This window comes from Maniola jurtina, chromosome 3 (assembly GCF_905333055.1).
Source record: "Maniola jurtina chromosome 3, ilManJurt1.1, whole genome shotgun sequence".
NCBI classification, from domain to species: Eukaryota; Metazoa; Arthropoda; class Insecta; order Lepidoptera; family Nymphalidae; genus Maniola; species Maniola jurtina.
In genome coordinates this window covers 14,983,085-15,003,935 of record NC_060031.1, presented here as the reverse complement: position 1 = coordinate 15,003,935, position 20,851 = coordinate 14,983,085, and the positions used below count along the sequence as shown (strand labels likewise).

The 20,851-nt window shown below is 37.7% G+C and overlaps 1 protein-coding gene across 3 annotated transcripts in view; it reads left to right on the top strand.

The window, feature by feature from the left end:
* Positions 1-20,851, top strand: part of LOC123881236 (mediator of RNA polymerase II transcription subunit 13) — a 118,697-nt gene that overhangs the window by 34,923 nt on the left and 62,923 nt on the right. The window lies entirely within an intron of this gene.

The following is a 20,851-nucleotide window of genomic DNA, read 5'->3' as shown; positions in this document are numbered from 1 at the left end:
GTACTCATAATATGTGCTAACTTACAATGGTAAATCAATATTAACGACTAGACCTTGGTCGGTTGATAACCATATTTAATAATTTTGAGCCGATGCCGATATGGCCCAGCCACCATATTATCGTATGAAACCAAATTACCTGGCAAGCTGCAAGCTCGTACGTTAATGGGAAGCGTCCACGATAGAGGTTTACTATCCAATTACAGAACTAGAGTATGCTAGGTTTATACTTTATAGCTACATACATAAAATAGTGTACCTACAGGAGTTCCATTTTTCATGGACAAGGCACTGAGGACTAAGTTAAATTCTTCATAACTATCTTTACAAACCTTTTTACTGCTGAGCGAATTCCAACTTATCTCAACATATCGACGTTTTTATAACATAAACATAACATAAGGGCGTATAGAAAAGAATCCATTGTACATGAGGGATAAAAATATGAATAAAATCAGAACTACCTGATAGAATAAGACTGATATTTGAAACATGTCTTTTTCTTCCACTCACTTCTGTCATAGGTATGTCAACGCATTTTCTACCCCTTTTTCACACATATCCTCTGTCACGCAATCTATCCGCCTTTGGTCTTCCTCTCCTCTTTTTTCCTTCCAAATGTATATAACTAACATTCTTAATAGTGACATGTTTAGTAGAGTAATGGATTATAAAAGTATACATAAAGAATACTCCTACTCCATAATCGATTAATGTTTTAAATTCCAATATGCTACGATGAATACATATTATGATCTTCTAAAATCTAATTGATTACGATTGAGTGGTTGCTCTCAAACAGTAGAGACTATTAGGAGCTGAAACAAGGTGAGGTCAGCCTAACTCGCATTACTCTAGTATAATTAGTGGAATAATTAATCTTCTTTCCAATAAACGGTGTCGTCATTCGAATTTCACGGTGAGACGCTTGAATATAGCGATCTATCTATTTTCATTATAAGGCTGCGTTCATATGACGCCATGTTTCGTATAGCTTTCGTAACGAGATTCAACCGCGAAGTTGTGATTTAAAATCAAATATTAAAGTAAGTACAATTGTACATTTTCTATTGGGATACTTTCAATATCGATGACTACGGGAAAATTTCTTACCATCCATATGTGTAGGACCTAGCTAGGTACGGAAAAATTACTAGCGCCATCAGTGTCAAGTGAAACCTTTTTCCAGATAGCTCTTCACTAAAAAGACTCTTTAACAACCCAAAAAGGGCTGGACTATTGTACAAAATAGACAACGCTAACGCAAAGTGAACAAGTCTTGTTTACTCATAAACTTACACTTGTCTAAGCCTGGACGTATCCTAAGAGCTTAGTACACAGTGTTTCGCCGCGCTGGCAGCTTAATGGCTAAACTTAACAGCTCGTTTAACAAGCCCTGAGGAGATGTATCAACGGTAACAATTACGCGAAAGATTAACATCGTGCGACGTCATTCTATCCGCCGCGCTGCGAGTAACGACTCGGGGAGAGCTCAGCAACGGGGACCGAGCGAACTTGAGATTAAATATTAATCTAATGAATTATTCGCTTTCGTACATTATTATTATGAAACCCAAAGCTATGCGACATTGGTACTAATGGAACGGCTCCAATATCGAGTTTCGGCAAATGATTCGAGTTCGGGGTAAATACTAGATAGATTACAACGTGAGGTTATTCAAGGGGCGGACCAACAAATTCTTGAAAGGCCGGCAACCGGCAACGCATCAGCGGTACCTACCTCTGGTGCTGCAAATGTTCATGAGCGGCGGTAATCACTTAACATCAGGTGACCCACCTGCTCGTTTCCTCGCTATTTTATTTAAAAAAAAAATGACAGTCAAACTATTCGGGATTCGGCGAAAGTTTTGTGTTTAACGAATTTTTAAATAATAAGTAGGTACAGCAAATCACGCCAGCCGGTAGACGGGCGCTACCTTCTGTGACTGTGATTACCTAATCCTCCCCGTGGTGTATTAGATTTATATTAGATTCCGGAAAAACAATGAGGATGGTTGACAGGACAGAATTGCCCTTAGGGGGAAGTCCCCTAGTGGCGGACACCTAAGGTTTTTTATGAATAAAATAAAAAACATTTTCAGGAATGTATATTTATTAATGACTTAGAGTAGGTAACAAAGATACAAATCAAATAAAATTAAAAAAAAGCAACCTCTGCTCAAAACAAAATTAATACCATTAATTAAACTTTGGTAACAAAAAATATAATTTTAAAATGTGGCACCTAGTGCCGGACGGGTATTTGTGCCAAACCCCTAGCACCGGACATTACACAAAAGTATGCATCGATCGCATATGTAGCCATCTCCACACTCTGGAATGTCTGCACATCCTTCATGTGCCCACCCAAGACATGATGAACATTGGATCCAGTCTTCGACATAATCTTCTTGGCAAAGTACACAAATTGTTGTGTCTGTGTTAGATTTTTGTTCTTGTAGTTCCACTTTCTTAGCTTTATCTCCATTTTTCATTTTAGACTTCACACCTTTAGCTTGTTTTCCTTTGGTTTGTTTTACATTGACTTCAATCGCTACTTTAAACTTAGATCCTATTTCCTTCTTTTTGTTTTTCACGATATTTTCTTTTCCGTTTTCTTTTTCTTCTACAACTTTTTTGTATGGTGATGACGTTAGAATTTCACTTCGTTCACATTTCCTTTTTCGAGCTGCAGTTCGTTTTTTTGCAGCGTCAGGCAATGGTGATAATTTATGGATTAACTGAACGAGATCTGGCGCAGAACTTGTTGAAGGTATGGGGCTTGTGGCTATAAGCTCACTAACGGATTGTGTAGGTTCTTCCATAAATTCGTCTTCAACTACATTACTAGGCATGTCAGCATGACTGACCAAAACTGATCCGCCAACAGCAGCTGAATCTCCTTCAATGATCAGTGTGCTTAATGAGGTTTCTGGCTGTTCTACGACTGAGTTTGACAACACAACAGCTTCTCCAGTATTTGGTGCGTTTAATGGAGTTTCTATTTGTTCTTGTGGTATATTGGTCATGTCAGCAGCCAGATAATCCAGATCAGAAAATATATGTCGGTCGAATGGATTTGAATGAAATTTGAAATCCCGTGCATTTGAATCCAGACACTGCAATGTCCAGTCGAGCTACTTTTGTAAATGCTTCTTTGACCAAACCAGCAATGTCGTAGTCCGTTATTCGAGATCCAGCATTAATTGTTCTCATCCACACATCACATCGCTGGTTGTAAGCATCTTTAAATGGCTTCATGAAAGTCCTATCCAGAGGCTGGAGCTTGTGGGTAGTGTGTGGTGGTGAACTTAACAAGTGGGTGTGATGATCTCTGCAAAAGTTGATCACCGCCAGTGTCTTGTGGCTGCAATGGCCATCTAGCAGAAGCAGTACGGGGTTTTCCTTGGTCGGTTGCGTGTGTTTGATAAATATTCTTAGATATTGCAGAAAAAGGTCACTGTTCATCCACCCTTTTGGCTGGGCTACGCCTACGCTCTCAGCAGGAGCATTAATCATAAGCCTTTCGTTCATCCTTTGCCTTGGAAAGACAAAAAATGGCGGTATGTAGTGACCGTTAGCACTCATACAGAACAAAACTGTTATGTTTTTGCCCCTTTCAGCAGACGTGAGCTTTCCGACCTGACGGATAGATTTTGAGGCGAGGACTTTTTGGTGTCTGTGCACGCAACTGACACCAGTTTCATCACAGTTGTAAATTCTTGAGGGTGGGAATTTGAATTGTGTCATCAGTCTTTCAAGATTATCATAAAATAAATCGACTTGTGGTTTGTTAAATCCAACAGCGCGCATCATGCTTGTCGATTCCGGTGTTCTCAGCGAAATGTCAGAATGCCTTCGCATGAAGTCGTAGTAAAAATGTTTACCAGCACTTCCTTTCTCCTTATTAAATCGATGAGGGATCTTCATTTCTTTAGCTAAGTCGTAGGCTAGCTTCAAAAACTCTTTTTTCATGAGCGGCATACATCTGTTAGATAAATCTTTGACGTGTTCTACTAAGACTTGTTCATACTGTTCTGAGAAGGTATGAGTGAATCTACCCAACTTTGGCTTCATCGACACTTCGTCTCCACGTTTTAACGCTTTTATCTTGTCATGTAAAGTGCTTTTAGGAACTTGATGAACCATTGCAGCTTGTCTTACACTCATTTCCTTGGACAAAACCTTATCATTAGCTGTTTGTAAGCTCTGTTGCTCCCACGATCCTTTCTTTTTCTTGTCTTCCATTTCGTTTCTCTTCTTTTGTCTATACCTTAAAAGAAAATTAAATAAATAAATTAAATAACGTAAACTGTTACAAGAAATTAAAAAAAAATCATTGTCCGGTGCTAGGGGACGACTTAGTGTCCGGTACTAAGGGACAGACAATATCGTACATTAGGTAAACCTACCGAAATGGTTTCAAAAATCAAATAATATTATATCGGTTTACGGATAGCAATCAAATGCTACTTCAATTATCGACTACCATTAAAATATAAATGCATAAATGTGCCAGAACTACTTACGTTGATCTTACGTGACACCGCGCGTTCCCGCCAAAAACAACACACACCCTCTCCCTCTACGGCTATGCGCGTCACTGTCGAGCTGCGGCGCGTGATCCTGTAGCTATGTACCCCCCGCGCCCCTTTCACTAGTAGTTTGAATCGAACAGCTTTATACTTGCTTGGATAGTACGACTGTCCGGCGGTAGGTGCCGTCCGGCGTTACGGGACTTCCCCCTATCCCTATATGCATTCAGGTCGTCCCACATTCGCACTTTTTGCTATTTTGTTATTTTGCTGTCCGATATTCCGAGGTCGGTGGAAAAAATGACGATATTTCAGTCCTGTCAAATCCTACCTAACCCACCTAACGGCTATTATACCTTTTCTAGCATGTAATCAATTTTGCGCGGTATCATGGTATTTTTGCCCGTCACTTTAACCAGGTCGCCGATCCACCTTAACGGTTGCTTGCCCATGTTACGAAGCTGTAGTCGACGCGATGTCTCAAAATACTTTCTCCATCTGTGAAATATGATCGTATTGTTGTATCTATAATCTACTACATGATGTATGCTGACGGGTAAGCAGTGCTTTTATGCATCAATGACCTGCAAGGCAATGCAAAACCTCCCCTTTGTTAGAATGCTTTTCGCTTTATAGCAAAGTTCACTACATTTCTTCGCCTCTCCAGATACTTATCGAGATAAAATAAGGTTCTCCAATAACAATGAGTGTTCATAAAATTCCAGACATAACACGTAACAAGTCCCAAGTAAAAGTGTTGGCTAGGTGTCAAGAAAACTTTGAGGCGCTGTCGAAGTATAGTTCGACTTCGCCATCCGAGTGCAACAGGTGGTTACTCTTGATACAGTTAGCGTCTGCGAATACTTTGTTTTGTTGCAATAAATACGCGTGGTTTGAAATGAGTACACGCGAAACAATCGTTTTCATTTCGCTAACTCACAGAATGAGTGTTAACACTTCCTAGTCATATTAATCTTGTGTTTATTTGTAGACTTTAGTCGTAATAATAGCTTTAGATTTATTAGCAGCAGTTTACTTGCTTCATACTAGTAGTCATTTTGTTGATACATTTGTACTTGGATATCTTCGTCCACGCCCCGGTATGTTCTCTGGGTATATAATACATATCACTACCCATATTATAGATGCGAAAGTGTGTTTGTTTGTTGATTTGTCCCTCAATCATGATGCAACATGGCAACAGATCGACGTATTTTATTGCATGGTTATAGTTAAAGATCTGGAAAGTGACAGGCTACTTTTTACCCGACTACAGCGAAGCCCAAAGGAGGGTCTTGTGTTTTATCCCGGAAAATCAAAGCATTCCCATGGGATTTTTACCATTCTAAACACTTTGACATACAAAATAGCCTAAGGAAAGCTCCAATAAGCGGAAAAGTTAATTAATTGTATTAAAAATCAAATATTAAGCTTTGCCGGGTTTTTGACGTTTGCTGATGTAAGAATAAGCCAAATAAAACGTGTCCCTTTAGAATGCTTCGTTGTTATCGTTGAAATTGAAAGGTAAGAGTTTTATTGCAATTGAAGAAAGTTTTCAAACTTACAAAACTGAGTTTCTTTGGATTAAGCGATCGAGTCTAAAGTCGCGCTTTGACTTTGCTTAGACTTAAGTTTACGTTAAAACGAGACAGATTTATGCCAGTGTGGTATAACGCTGTCTCGTTTTAAGTGTCTTAAGTCTGAGCAAAGTTAAAGTGCGCCCTATAGATCTCAGCCTTAAAGTATCCTCCGGTCCAGCTTCATGATTATAATAGCATCAGCAAAATTAAAACCACAAATTGTCCTCGACAACTGAAAAAATTTGGCAATACTTTTAACAGCCGTAGAGAATTATACAGTTATCGTAATCGTTAGAAACTTCATAAACCCGACAATGTGTTGAGCAACAGTGCGAGATCGACTAATTGCTGGAAGACACGATACGTCGACGGATGCAAACGTCATGCCCGTCCGTTTGATCGAAACTGCTAAGTGGACTCGTAATTGAGTAGACAAATAATACCTATGCCAAAAGTTCCACACGAACAACGTATCACCTAATAAAGGCAGATTAAGCTTATTAAGACCAATAAAAAATTTTCAAAAGAAAAATAAAACCGACTTCAAAAACCAAAAACACTAAAAAGTAGAAAATAATTTTTGTTTAGCTACACATGTAATGTACCTAGGTATGAAGTCGAGCGAGCATATTAAAACAAAATTAGAAATCCAAGAGTGAAGCTCGCCCGACTTCATACCTAGGTACATTACATGTGTAGCTAAACAAAAATTATTTTCTACTTTTTAGTGTTTTTGGTTTTTGAAGTCGGTTTTATTTTTCTTTTGAAAATTTTTTATTTCACAATTTTTAGTGGCCCCACTGTACTATAATATGCTATGCCCAGTTAAAACCCTACTGTTTACTAAGCTATTACAGTGATCGCGAGCAATTTGCTCCTATCCATTGAGGAGTTCTGTTCTCCATCTCCGAAGATATTCATCAGATCTTCACCAAATTTATATGGGACCACCTGCACAGTATACCCTTTCAAACAAAAAAAAAAAAATTCCAAATCGGTCCAGGGGCCTTTGAGTAATCGGGGAACATACATAAAAAATATAAAAAAAAATAAAAAAAATAAAAAAAAAAAGATCCCGACGAATTGAGAACCTCCTCCTTTTTTGGAAGTCGGTTAAAAAGTAGTGCCAACGTTTGCATAATGCTCTTAATAGGTACACATCTTGTTGTTTTGTAGTCTTTTTACTCCACTTCATACGGCACTACAAGAAGATTCTTGAAGGGCCGTCTTCTACCGGAGGTTGGAATAAAGATCGGGTATTCTTCCCGTACCCTATTGGCGTAAATTTTTAAGTCACGATGTTTGTCACACGTGTTTTAGATGATCAGCTTTGGATGATTGCTTGCTTTTCCTGCACGTGTAGTTAAGGAAGGGCGCATCGTGTTTAGTGCATCCTGGGACCTGGATTTTTTTACTGTTTACCTCTTTCATGACATATCATCATAGTCTATGCTTGCTTTCCAACATTAATACATCATTTCATTCTTCCCCTTTCAACCATGTATATAACGTTATCATTTTTATGTATTGCTCTTTGAAGTGTTTGTAGAGTCGATAAATCGTGCAAACTAACGACCTCTTTAAAGTGTAAGACGGGGTGCATTCCTAGCAAAAATTGCTTACAACATGATGTCCAATGTCATATTAACTTTAACAGCTTTATAGAACAAGATTTTTGTTTCAAATAGCTCTTCTATAGATACGTATTAACTTCATTGGTACTTTAGTAATTAATATCCTGTCAAATCCCCGGGATAAAGCATCCATAACTAAGTACACAGATATGAGAAAGTTTTGAGGCGCGGAATGAACATTTGATATTCACACATTCTTGTGTAGTTGTAATAAAGTTTATTACATGTATCGAGAGTAAAGTAAGCCCGTATAATCTATTGCTCGTAGAGGATTGAGCGTTGAACCGCGCTTGCTCCATATTTAACCACATTCCGGCCGCCTTTTGTCGATGCGTTTATTTTTACACCGCTTTCACAGCATTCACTTACGGGTATGTAGCGCGGGCACTTATAGCACGCGTCCCTATAACTACTCTCAGTTATCACACAACAAAAACATCAATGTCTCCGCATTTCATCTATTCAAATGATTCATGATGAGGGTGATGATATTATTATTCGTATTGTCAGATTAAGCGCTATTTAAATTGTCCGAATAACTAAAAAGCGTAACAATTTTACAATATTTTTTATTTACGATAGGTTCTTATGACCGTCGTATTTTTAAAAAATGTGTACAAAAAACAAAATAATAGAAACATTCCTAAAAAAAATACGATCGAATTGGTTCCACTAGCAGCGGGGTTACCACTAGGTTTTGTATATATCTATCAATCATTACATACCTGTGTACACGACAAGTACTGAAGTTTGGAACATCAGCGCCTGTCTATCGGTTTTCTACAGGATATATATCGGAGAGTGTGCATAAGAGCTTTTTGATCCCGTTCCTTTTCCACTTTTCTACCATTCGTACCGCAAGGCATCGTCTAGGACTGCATTCGTAAAAAACACAGTACAATTAATAAAATCATTAGAAAGTGTGCTCTACCATTTTCATGTTGGAGCGAATAAAGGTATAAAAGTTGCCTAAAGCTATAAAAGTATAAATAAATTGGATTATTATTTTTAACCCCCGATCCAAAAAGAGCGGTGTTATAAGTTTGACGTGTGTATCTGTGTATCTGTGTGTCTGTGTATCTGTGTATCTGTCTGTGGCATCGTAGCGCCTAAACGAATGAACCGATTTTAATTTACTTTTTTTTTTTGTTTGAAAGGTGGCTTGATCGAGAGTGTTCTTAGATATAATCCAAAAATATTGGTTCAGCCGTTTAAGAGTTATCAGCTCTTTTCTAGTTTTCTTGTAGAAAAGAAGGTTAGATAACCGTTAGGTTCATAATATTATGTCAATTGACAAATGTCAAGCTGTCAAGATGGACGTTGCCTAAATACATAATTATTTATTTGAAAATGATGTTTTGGAAAACTCAGATACTTTAGATCGTAGGCGCGGAATAGTTCAAGAAAATCAGTTCAGGCGTTTGAAAGTTATCAGGTCTTTTCGGTCTTTTCTAGTTACTGTAACCTTCACTTGTCGGGGGTGTTATAAATTTTTAATTTACACTTGTTAAAAAATGTGTTCAAAAAATAAAATAATAGAAACATTCCTAAAAAAAATACGATCGAATTGGTTCCACTAGCAGCACACCAAATAGCAGTTGATAAAGCAGCTTAAAGTGAATTGCGCCTGCTTCGAAGGTGCCTATTGACTCTACTTTTGAACGTTATAATATTATAGCTAGTGGGGAAAACGGAAGCCGGAAGGGTATTGCTATTTGCATTATAATTGTCGGGATTGCACTCTTGTCGTATTCGTACCCCAAACTATGTTATTGTTAAGCTTTATGCTTTTGAAAGTGTTAAGAAAATATTATAGCCATGGTGAGCCAAATTTGTCGTCATTAAGGTGTCAAGTGAAACGTTTCTCATGAAATTGATGGTGAGTAATGGCGTCTTGATAGTTGTTGAATAGAATTCTTCGTAACAGTTTTCCTCCTCGCGTGTTTATTTAAATAATGTCGATTACCGGCGCGGGCGCAGCGCGGCGGGCAAGTTCACGCGAGTGCGACCGAATCCGAAAATAGGACGTGACATAAATCTACATAAACGGTCCTTGTTTTGGCTGTTGCCCATTGTAACGGTCTTCGCATCACAATATATAATGTCACGGGTTTCTTTGTTTGTTTTTGTGTTGTACTTGTAACTAAAACCGAGATGAATCCGCTTGGGAGTCCAGTCATGTCAACAAACATGTCGTATGCGTTGTGGTTTTACATTGGGTTTCAAATGTACATAGTCCTTGCATGGATACTTTGAAGAAGTTAAAGTGACCTTGTATCAAGGAGCGGATCCAAAATAGGACGTGACATAAATCTATAAAAACCATAAACAGTCTGTGTTTCGGCTGTTGCCCATTGTGACGGTCTCGCGTCACACACGTATTGGGTATAATGTCGTGGGTTTCTTTGTTTTTGTTTCGTACTTGTAACTAAAACCGAAATGAATTGGCTTGAAAGTCAAGTTATATCAATAAACAGTCGTTCACACACATCATCACACGTATCACAATCAAAGACCTTCACTGGTTTGTCGCATGACCTGTGAAGGACTTTGATTGTGAACCTTACACAATGTCACTAGATAGTCCTTGTCCTAGGGATGCTTTAAAAAGGTCTGCACTTTGTTCTAAGCTGATAATGTTACCTTGTACCAAGGTCTGCTGCGCTAGGGTTTTCCTGTTGTTAAATGATACATTTACCTACCAAGAAATGTTACATGTTATTTATGAACCGCAGTAACGTGCCCCTCCATACATGCATAAAAATACTTCGATCTTTAAAATATTTTGTGACCCGTATCAGATGGATTCTCCTTTTTTATGCATATCTGCTGCCTTATGCCTATGCTGATCAAAATCCCTGTGTACGCCACTGATGATTAGAATTTCGTGACCTTCATTTCACTTGCTGATATTTAGAAAATTTGATACGTCTAATTAGGTATTTGTTTTCCAAGAGTTTATACAATACTAGTTTACCTATATTGTACTCTGACTATAACGCACTTTATATACTTGCTACATCTTAAATGTAGGTCGCTCAGTAATAAAGGTGTTTTACTATGAGAGTTTTCCTTCAATCTAAAAAGTTTAGTTACCCTTGAACGGCATAGGTATCTCGCGTTGCGTTGCGAAGTCTTGGTTGTACTTGTGTTGTGACCGTGGTTTGGTCGCTTCAATTGTTTTAACCTTGTGCTCCCATTTAACTCGGGAATAGTTCGTAGCAGTTTTGTATGAAACTGGAAATCTGTATCAGATTTGCTACTTATAATAAACTTTTGTTCAGTCTTGTCACTCATTAAACCTTTAAACTCTACGGGCCTCTGGCGGAGGGTTGCCACGACACCAAGTGTCTGACAATGCATGACGTGATTTATGTAATACTTTTTCAAAGAAAATATAAAAAATTAGACTTTATAATTTGGGACTTTGACGTGAGATTTTTTTACGCCTTTGTTACCTGTTGTTTCCCAAAGCCACTATGATCCAAAATTCATAGTTGCTTATCGTTCTTCCCTGTGTTGGAGACAATTCACAGAGAAACTTTCAGATTTTATAAAATAACGTCCGGCACTCTATTACTTCCAATAAGATTTCCATGGCATAACATCCGCTGGCAAAAGTTTGCAAGAAAATTAGTTCAAAAGCTTTGTCTTGTAAATCGTGTTAAGAAGCTATTACTTGATTGTTTAGTTGCTAATGTGTATCAGGCAGCCATACGTGTATTAGCGAGGGCGGAGTTGCGCAACGTCGCACCTAGGTGCTAAACGAGCTTAACAATATTACGGCAATACGTGAATGAATACTTGAATGTACCGCTCGGCGCTAAGTGCGGCGTCCGAATTGGACTGAAGCGAAGCGGTCAACGGAACTTGGCTCATAGTGACTATTTAGGGTAGGTCCTTTTAAGTATTTGACCGATTGATAACTCATTCATAACTGATGCGGTGAAGCCTTTTATTAATGGTAGATATCTTTTAGGAAAAAAATATCTTAATTAGATTAGAAGTGAGATAAAAATTCGAAGTATATGGTTCAATATTTAAAAGAAAAAGCAGAAAAAAAAACGTTTATTTTTAACCCCCGACCCAAAAAGAGGGGTTTTATAAGTTTGACGTGTGTATCTGTGTATCTGTCTGTGGCATCGTAGCTTCTAAACTAATGAACCGATTTTAAATTAGGTTTGAAAGGTGGCTTGATCGAGAGTGTTCTTACTCGTAGCTATAATCCAAGAAAATCGGTTCAGCCGTTTGAAAGTTATCAGCTCTTTTCTAGTTAGGTACTGTAACCTTCACTTGGCGGGGGTGTTCTAAATTTTTAATTTACACTTGTGAAAGCTGTGCCACATTACCAATTCTATCTACGGATTTGGTTATCCCGGTGCATTTAATACTTGTTGAGCAATAAAGCCAGTGTGCCAGTACCCAGTAGATTTAATAATTAATCTTTACATTTGTACAAAATATAGATGTTTTGTTAAAACTTGCATCTCGTATTTAATAAAATAAACTTACCTAATTTAAATAAGTAAGTACTTAAAAATTATTTGCACCTATTAATATTTTTACATAACACATCATACGCTATATTGCAGCGGTCTCAGAATGTGGTCATGGATTTCCGCCTTTCACGTAAAAGGCAAATAATGTTTAAAAAAAGATCGCTCGCGACAGATCTCCCGGTCACCCACTATTGCGTATAAGGCGAAACGGGGGGTGGGCAAGGACGCGGTATCGACTCCCTCGCCGCGTCTATGTTCTATGACGATACTCATACATCTCATTGTATCTGTCAGATTCAGAAGCACGACGGGGAATATATTGACATGTATAAAGTTAGGAGAAAAGGCTATAGATACGGATCTTATTACTAGGTATAAGCCAAGGTAGAAATCTGGCGAATTCTAAAACAATGGGATAATTATAATAGTACGGGAGCAGGTAATATGGGGTCAACCGTACCAGGTGGTCCGATCTTGGAATTTATTTTTACAGTGCTCCGTTGAAAAAACTTCATTAGCGCGATTCAGGATCTATGGTGAGAGTTTGTAGACCCGATCGTGAGGCAATCCGATTGCCATTTCAACCAGTCGCGTACAATGCACACGTTCCCTTTATTTTCAGACTAGTAACCATATCCTTGGATTGTTTACTTGTTCTGCGCTAAACCGGTGTAGTACATAACACCAAACAATGCTATTTGTAGCGAGTGTACACAGTTAGACGCGTAGGTAGATGTTAGGTTGTGCTCTTTGTATAGAGATCACAGTATACTCGTTCATTGTACTGCTTTTTAGTTGTACAGGTTGGTTAAGTCAATCTAAATGAATTTTAATGAATAATAATTTGAATCTGATCAATGATCATGCAGATTACATAATCGAAACAAATCTGTTGCAATGTAAAAGAGACGGGCTCTATGATATTCTGTTTGGTTTCAAATCTTGTCGCTTAGTTATAGCCGTAACAATATCCCTTACATCTTAATCTGTTCAGGCATTTGTGGAAGTTATGGTGGAATAAAGAAACTCACATACATACATTACAATAATATGTAGCCTAAAAACATTAAACTCCTGTATTGGATAGTCGAGTAATTAGGTAAATACCTATTTGTTAGGAAAATTTACAAAATAGGTTTATAAGAATTCATAGCATGATATAACGACAGTGTCGGCAGTGACGACGACTAACGTCATTAATTACTCGTATATTCACGACTTACCTTATTCCAATGTGTATAATATGATACTTCATTATTTTCCACACAAAATGGTTACAACAGCATGTTACAAGTACAAAACATGTTGTGTTTTTTGATGTTACAACCGTACAACATGCTACAAGTGTAAACCCACACTCTAAAGGCTGTTTTACGCCAGAGCAACAACTGCGACAATGCGGCCTGCTGGAAATGAAAACATTAATTTTGTGGCTTTATGCAGTATGCGGCAGTCCATTTTATGCAAAGACAACATCGTGCTGCAGAATTGGAATACGCGAACAATTTTAGTTACATTTCAGATAACTAGAATGAAAGAAATAATCTTTATTTGAGACTGCTTACTTCTGCACCAAAATCAACAAAATATGCATCATTTGTTGATTTTTGTAAAGTAGTAAGGTGCATTGTAAAGTAAGAATGGCGTCTGTATTATTTGCTTGAAAATGTATGTATCATGCGGCTCGGTGGCATGCTGCAATGTCGCAGTGTGTTGCAGTGGCGCAAATAAAGCTTTTATAACGCGAGCGACAAGAGTAAACAAGCCGTGTAGGTGCGGAGATTGGTGGATGCTGCACGCGATTGAAGGTCGCGCGACTGCGGACGATCGGGCGGAAATAGCCCAACGTATGGCAATTTCCCCTGCGATCGAACCTATCACTGACATCTGGAACTACCTACCTTGTGTCCATTATGAACGGTTAGTTTACGCGCTTTTCCATTAAAAAATATAGTTTATAAATACATAGTTGCATAAAGGTCAACGACATGATGACCTTGTGTGAAAAATTTTAAAATGAGCATTTAGTAGTAGTAAATAAGTGATTTATTTTTTATTTTTTACACTTTAAGGATTTAATTTTTTTTAATTGTTTAACGCGGAACTCGCGTCTTGATCCTGGAACGACGATCTGTCAAATATTAGGCTCGGTCCCCCCTAGCCTAATATTTGACAGATCGTCGTTCCAGGATCGTGAAATCGTTGAAGTAGGAAATAATAATTATTATTATCTACATTATTTCTGAAATCAATGAAACCTTGTCGTTTCAAAGCCCACCTGGCATACAACGACCAGTGCCAGTAACGTCGACATTTTGTTAGAAGTTCCCTGACTGCCGCAAATTGTGCTCTTTTACTAAATAGACCCCATTTCCATGTTAACTTTTTAGAGCTCATTTACTGACACAGATCAATACTTAACGGATCAAGAAGGCAGCCATTGTATTATCCACTCATAACCGTCAGTCGACACTACAATTTGCTCAGAAACCTCTCATCTCTCCGGTTCCCAGGCGAATGTCGTACGTGAGCCTATTTGTGAGAGATTACAAGCGCGACAACGGATAATCTGTTCAAGCCTCGCAGTCGCGACGGTCAGGGCGCAAGCGACGGATTGCAGACTTTTGCGGACATGCATCCAATCAATAAAACCGGTCAAGTGCGAGTCGGACGTCGCTTTTTTAAGGTTCCGTACATAAGTTATGAACATCATATTTTGGATGTATGAAATATTTCTTTTCCGAACCTAGTACATCGCAATAAACTGTGAAAGAAAAACCTAAAAAATGTTTGGTTGTTTTGGTCACACCTTACTAAATATTTTATAAATCGTTGTTTTCAATATTTGTTTGTGGGAATCTTTATTAGGGTTTATATTTCAAAACATATTTATATTTGAAATCAGCAGGATATGAAAATAATAGTGGCACTATTCGCTACACTTGCGTAGGTATAGGCGTGCGAGACTTGCATCATAATATCCCATTCATCAATATGCAACAACGTCATACGTTGACCGATTCATTTGTGTAGTGGACACGAATTTTCCTTGTTATTGGCTGCTCATAGATCTTTTGTCTAAAACGTTTGTTTGTTTGTGATTATAACCGAGTCTGATTGCTTAGAGCGGTCGCGAGCTATAGAAATAAAGATTATATCTTTTGTACACCAATTGTCTTTTGGTCACTCATATAACGATCTAATCCATTTCCATACTAATATTATATATGCGAAAGTGTATCTATCTTTCACCTTTTCACGGATCAACCCATGAGTCGATCTTGACATTTGGTTCTGAGATAGCTACATATCCTATCCGATTAGTCGATTTTAAAGAAATTAGGTATAATTTTGCTAGTTCAAGTTGTTTTTTTTTTTTTTTACCTTAAAAATGTTAGGTATCTTGGAAGTGATTTTCTTTGGCCGTATACCATGTAAAGAACAGGGTCACACGCTAATTATTATTAATATTACAAAAATCTATATTTCTTCAGAAATATTTTTAAACTCAGCCGCAAAATAATATAGCATTAGAACCTTAGGTAAAAATATCTTTCTTTTCAGTTGAGAGCAATAAAGAACAATCGTATGATATCAGTCACTGAGAATCAACGCTAAAGCTCCCGCAATCAGAAATGGGCACATACGCTCCCGTAATAAATTAAGCCCAATTTTCTGCGTGATGGATTAAATTGAGTGCTATCATATTTTAAGGGAGCGAGCATTGATATAAAGTGCCAAAGATACACATTTCTATATAGAAATTCGTCAGTCCCTGAGAATCGTTGCTAAAGCTCTGTGCAATCAGAAATGACGCATACGCTACGCAAATAATAAATTAAGCCCAATATTTTAAGGGAGTAAGCGTTGATGTAAAATGCTAAAGATATACAAAGCTTGGCAATTTTCAGTCTGAGAATCATTGCAAAAGCTCCGCGCAATCAGAAATGAAATCATACGCTATTCTCGTTATAAATTAAGGCCTTGTTATGTACTGCGTGATTAAATTGAGTGAAATCGTATTCTAATAGAGCAAGTAAATGATAATAATTAAAAAAATAAAGATTTAAGAGCTAAGCTAAATGTTATTTTCATTGTGCAAGTTTCGTAAGTAAATAAAAACTGTCAAACTTTTAATAATAGCTTATAAAATTTTGTTCCTATAATTTTTAACCCCTGACCCAAAAAGGGGTGTTATAAGTTTGACGTGTGTATCTGTGTATCTATCTGTGGCATCGTAGCTCCTAAACGAATGAACCGATTTTAATTTTTTTTTTTGTTTGAAAGGTGGCTTGATCGAGAGTGTGCTTAGCTATAATCGAAGAAAATTGGTTCAGCCGTTTGAAAGTTATCAGCTCTTTTCTAGTTTTCTTATCGAGGGTTTTGTGTCGGGGGTTTTTTAAATTTTAAGTTATCTAATATTTAGATGTGAATTCCCGCGCTCATCATGGCTACCAATAAAAACAACACTTAACCTTTACGCGCGCCCATCAGTGTCTCTCGTTTGGTATATCAATGGGTGCGTAACTACTGCGTTTGTTTTACAGTGGGCTTGTAAAAATGCGGGTCAATTGTTTATGAGCACGCGGCGGGCATTTTTGTGTTTAGAAAATTTCGACACAGTGACCACACATTGCGTGTTCGGTACCTACTCACCTACTAGTCCCGACCTTAATTATTCATTTTATACTAGCTGATCCGCCCTGAATTCACACGGTTGGTTCTATACCTTCCTTGAGTAGGTATGGCAAGCAATCAGCAGGCAGTTTTCCATACCCATACAACCCATGCAAACATTCAGTTTTCATCAATCACCTCAAAACTTCCACTCCACGGGCCTTTAATTTGAGCCATCCAACGCTAAGAAACATTTTTGATTCAATTGACTGATAAAATGTGCTTGCGATAGAATGTGTTCGCGATGGTAACATGCACAAAAAAGTTGAAAGTTCTATAAATCTGACTTCTTAGTTCATATTATCCAGTATCCAGTCTCTACTTTTATCTCGAGAGTCCTGCTTACTAAGTTACTAACTAAGGCCCGCACAATTAAATACTTAACAAAAGTGTAATTACTATTAAAAGTCGACTATGCGACACATATTAAGCTGCTCACATATAAATTATATTCCAAGTTTTCTCGTGAATTGTAAATGTAATTTACCTAGGTGCGAGCTTCGAATCGATGTAATGCAAAATTGAGTCTCAAAGGTAGTCTGATTGGGTTTAGCCGTTAGGTGTTAGAGCTGTAGTAGATTAGAGACTTTTTGTTTCACAATATTTTGTCCTATCGACACACGAGGATACGACACAGATTAATTTTAAAATATGGATCTGTCAAACAAACCCAACCTTCTACAACTTTATAAAATATGAAATATGGTTTTGCATCTGTATCAGTTTCAATGTTAGTTCGTGGTAAGAACGTCCATGTTTCGTAAGTAAGTACGTAGCGTGAGCGACGTTTAGAGTGCATTTTGACTGAAGCGATGATGAGCGGAGTTAAGCGCAAACGTGTGTGGTTCGACCAATGAGATCATTGAGAGAGGTGATAAAAATAATAATCACATCGTCTTACAAAAATCTGAATAACTTATTAAAAAAACGTATTCGCTCCGCTTCAGGGGAAACGCACTTCATATAATTTCTGCGAGAAGTTTTGAGAATTTGTTTGAAAAGAATTTGTTTACTTTTAAGTCGGCTAATATAAAATAGATTGTGCGCGTAGCTGCTATTTATCGCGCAATAATAAGTCCCTAGTGTGCTCCACACTTGTCGGCGATAGCGCGTGGGCGGACGGCGACAACGGGCAGCGCAAATGTCAGGCCTCCCTGCACACCCACACTAGGGACCAGGGCGTACCCTTTGCAACTCCTGGCGAAATTAATAAAGGTCACCGAAGGAGCCGACAGCTGTAAACGATATGTGATTAACCGTGGCTGGCCATATTAATGAACTGTTAAGTTATTGATCAGTCACCAATATTTTGACTGTGACGTGGGTAGAAGCAAGTTTGACGTTCCTATGCATTTAATTGACAAACAAGTTCATCTAACTATTTATTCAATTGTAGACCTTATGACCCGCGACTTTGTTCGCCGGGACGTGAGAACTTCTCAAAACCCTTTCTTAGTGGGAATATAATATGTTGAAGACTAGCTTTCGAGTCTATGTTATAGACCCCCGACTTCCTCCGTGTGATATAAACTTTATAGCCTAGAGCATTCGGGAGTAATGCAGCTGTCTATCAGTAAAGGAAATTTTAGACTCGGATCATTAGTTCCGGAATTTATCCATTACTTACGTCCAAACTTACAAACTGTACCTCTTTATAAATTAGTACAAGATAGAAACTATGAAAATCTCAAAGTTCAAGTTTCTGAATTCAGCAGTTTCAACTGAATGTTGATATGTCAGTCCGTCAGTTTGTCCTTTGATAGTAATACAGATACATAGTAGAAAATGAATTAATAATATTTTGTCATAAACGATTAATACATATATGGATCTGTGGATAATCCATATACGTACTTACTCTGCGGATTACATATCGTATGTATACTGAATACAGATATGTATTCAGTAGTATCTGCATATTATCAATGCATTTATCTGGTCTTGTATGTGAGCAAATCAGTAAATGCTGTTTTGCAGACGATTTCGTTGATGTCTTTCATAAAGGTTTTTGAACTTCAGTTGTCGAAGTTTATTGAGCTTTAAACATTATTTCGTATTTTTTTTAGGATTCAATACAAAATCGTGAAAATAAATAGGGTATCATATAAAAGGGCGTTCCTTGTACATTCTAAAACAAATTTTTATTTATTTTTGTGCATCATAGTTTTTTGATATTAACAATATACTTCTACAAAGTTAGTTTTGCAGTTCATGAACAAAAGTGATTATTATCTTTTTACTTCTTCTGTAGTACGGAACCCTCGGTGCACGAGCCTGACTCGCACTTGACCGGGTTTTTTTTTAATTACACGAATAGCGGGCATTAGAGCAAGCAGGTCATCCGATGTTACTTAAGTGATTACAGACTTTCACTTCTTGTTCAACCCCGTATAAAAGCTTGGTGAAAAAAACGCATCAAAGAACTGGTTTTTAACCCCCGACCCAAAAAGAGGGGTGTTATAAGTTTGACGTGTGTATCTGTGTATCTGTGTGTCTGTGTATCTGTGTATCTGTGTATCTGTCTGTGGCATCGTAGCGCCTAAACGAATGAACCGATTTTAATTTACTTTTTTTTGTTTGAAAGGTGGCTTGATCGAGAGTGTTCTTAGCTATAATCCGAAAAAATTGGTTCAGCCGTTTAAAAGTTATCAGCTATTTTCTAGTTTTCTTGTAGAAAAGAAGGTTAGATAACCCTTAGGTTCATAATATTTAAGTGTCAATTAACAAATGTCAAGCTGTCAAGATGGACGTTGCCTAGATATACATAATTATTTATTTGAAAATGATTTGTCGGGGGTGTTGAAAATTTTTAATTTACACTTGTACATTGATTTTATCATATTTGCATTGCAATTTGATTTTCTATCCAATAAATAAAATATAATCGTTTTGGCCTTTTCCATTTAAAAAGCTTATAAAGTTGGCCTCATAAAACATTTTGATTCTGATTTTTGAATCAAAGTTACGGCCGGTTCACACATGTCTCCGTTTTACTGTTCCGTTTTATCGTGTACGTTTTTTTTTCGTTGATGGCGTATGTAGTTGTATGAGCGACTTCACATATGGCACAGTATTCTGTATACAGTAAAAAATATCGTTCCGTAAAAAAATTACATTCCGTTTTGACATCGAATACTGGACGAACGGAACGGAAATATACGGATACGTAGAATTTTAACGGATAGATCCATCCTTGTAGAATAGCGTCGGTATACTGCGAGTTTTCTGTTCACACATCGCATCCAGTAATGACGGATCCGTTGAACGTTATACGGTGCCTATGTGTGAACACAGCATAAATTTATGACGTATCCGTTAAAAACGTACCAGTAGAACGGACTCCCATGTGTGAACGGGCCGTTATTCGGCTAGACGAGTTATTCAAAGTTAGTTATCAGCTTGTTCCGATTCTCGGAAACTATTCGATCTCACGACATTGTTATTCCGAAGTTTTCGGTTCAAGATTGCGTTGCTGAAGCCCGCAGCCCGCAGGCCGCAGCAATTAGGGCCGTAGGTATAGCTCTATCTGCACAGTTTAGCGAAAATACAGTTCGGGAACGCCCATCGCATACGTGCTGCCGAAATGTTTAGCTTTTGAAATTTACTTTAGTTTACTTTAGTTTTACTTAGTTTGCTTAGAAGATAAACAAATCGTAGAAACCTTAGCGGAGAAAGGTGTAAGTCGTCACTACAGATTTAGAACCGCTTCACTTCACGCCCGGCTCTTTAGAACTTTTGGAGTTAGGTTTTACACTCGTAGCGTAATTTCATTGTAAGCTAGTTAGTAGTTTCTCGTACGTATTTCAGCGACAAAATACTTGTTTATCTTTTAAGTAAAAACTAAAGTATAGTAGTTTGAACTTTTGAAGAAACTAATGATTTTACGATGGGTCCTCGTGGTCCTCATCTACCACGAGATCAAATGC